Here is a 2580-nt window from a genome sequence, read left to right as displayed (position 1 = left end):
AAGAAATTATCCACCGACCACATTTTTTTGCATTTTTTCAAAAATACACAATTCTTCTTTTTTTTTTTGGCTGAACCCTACTTGAAGTTATACTGTTTTGCACCCGTCCACTTCTGTCTTCAAACAATGTCTTTGTCAAATGCCAATTTTATCCTTATGATGTCAGAAAGTTCTAATAGTGTTATAACGTGAGTGGAGTAGTGAAAAAATATTAATTTCAGGTGGAGCGCTGCTAAAAAGAAAAAAAAACTGTGTATTTTTTTAAAAAGGTAGAAAAAATAAGTGGTCGGTGGATAATCTCATTTATTTATTTTTCTTTTTTTAAATTATCATTATATTTTTTTTCCTTTTTTTTTTTTTGGTAGTGCACCACTTTTCTAAAAGAAAAATCCTCGATTTTTTTAAAGCATAAATGGGTGATGGAAAACACATAATACATGGTAATACTTCAAATTAGAGTTAGATATGATGATAAGCTAAGAAAGAAAAAGTTTTTTTCATTTCTAACACACACACACGAGAGAGAGAGATATATATATATATATATATATACATATATGTATATATATACATATATGTATATATATATATGTATATATATATATGTATATATATATATGTATATATATATATATATATGTATATGTATATATATGTATGTATATGTATGTATGTATGTATGTATGTATGTATATGTATGTATGTATGTATGTATGTATGTATATGTATGTATGTATGTATGTATGTATATGTATGTATGTATGTATGTATATGTATGTATGTATGTATGTATACTCAAAAGGGGTGACTATGGGTACTTTACAATAAGGATGGTTAGAAAAGGCTCAAACGGATCAAAGATAGCTTTTCTGTCATTTTTTTAGGGTTTTCAATGACCTTTCATATCTACTAGTTCGATGGATTTTCAGATGTAACAATACAATTATTTTTTTGGTCGTCTCAAAAGAGAAAGATAGAGATCATGTATAAAATAATAAGCTATTAAGTTATGACAAAAGGTTACTTTCCAAGATAAATAATACGCTCAAAAACTTGCTTGGAACTTATTATGATATGTACATTTCTTCAAATAATTTAATCAATTTCACCCGTCAAATTTCTCAATTCACACTTGTCACCAACATCAATATGCAAAGTGGCAAATATGGTGTACTATAACTCAAAGCTAAAGATAATACAAATACTAAATTTAGAAGTCATCATGCCATCCAATGTCAAAAAATCACACAAAAAACCTTAAATTTTATTTTTATTATCTTTTTAGTATTATTTTTTAAACTAAACTCCAAGATTAGAAAGATACGTTCCTAGAGTAAGTAAACTCCATGTTTAACCTTTTTCGACTCAAAAATTTGGAAACTAACACGACTATTAGTTATTATTCCACAACTATCATTTTTTCCTCCCCCAATTTGAATGATACATTGTCCTCAATGTTTAAAAAAAAGAAGTAGAGTTTAGAAGACATCACCTGAATGTTGTAACACAAGAAAATATTTACAAATAGAGGGTTAAATTTAATTTGTGCTTTTTACTACTACTGCTATCATCATTAGTCAACCAATCTAATGTAAGAGGCTTGAGATCTGGCTCTAATCTGTAAACTTGTAAAAGATCAAGTAACTCATTAGTAGTAAGAGCACAAATAAATAATTTTTTCACTGTGAATGGAATGAAATGATTATTTATTGCATAGTTAAGAAATGTTATCCAGCCATTATAAAAGTTATTAACATTTAACAAACCAATGGGTTTTTTTATGAATATTCAAATGGGTCCAAGATGTAAATGTAATCAACACCTCCTGAGTTGCAAGATCTTCTGGCAAGAAAATGAAGGTGTTAGCATTATTTAACATTTCAATTATTCTTTGTTGCATACTTGAGACGACTAGCTCTTATTGTTGTGCAAATTTTATTGAACTCGCAAGTGCATGAATCTATTGTAGAATAGATCAATTGTGACGAGTGTCGATCCCATGAGAATGTGGATTTTAATTATATGTAGAATTAATTTTCTAAGTGGGTGGTTGGATTTGTAGTGAAAATGATTAGGAATATCCTAAAATTTATATTAAAATAGCGGGAATAAATTAAAGTGAACTCTATTGAAATGAAGAACTTGAATATCTGGATCTGCATCAATATGCACCATGGGTTAAATATTTCTTATTAATGCTAATTAAATCATGAGAGGGGATTCCACTCCTCATGAACTACACTCTAATCAATATGGTGCTAAGGGATTATCGTGCCAAATAATAATAACCTTGTACTAAGGAGCCGGTTAAACCAGTGCGGTATCTAGACAAGATTATTACTATTTATCGACGAAAAGTCAAAATATCCACAATAATTAGAGGGGAAGAGAAAATAAATTTACCAAATAAAGCCCATAACACATGTTGAGACTTCACCTTCAACCCAAACTTGAAAAAAAATTAACTACTTATAATTGAACTAAAGGTAAAATGAGAATTTATTAAAATACGTAGAAAATACAATATAGAGAAAGAGTTATGGAAAATGGAACTCAAAAATTAATTCAGGAATGTCAAAT

Source organism: Citrus clementina, unplaced genomic scaffold (assembly GCF_000493195.1).
Source record: "Citrus clementina cultivar Clemenules unplaced genomic scaffold, Citrus_clementina_v1.0 scaffold_2, whole genome shotgun sequence".
In the NCBI taxonomy this organism is placed as follows: Eukaryota; Viridiplantae; Streptophyta; class Magnoliopsida; order Sapindales; family Rutaceae; genus Citrus; species Citrus x clementina.
Note: the sequence above shows the minus strand (reverse complement) of the source record.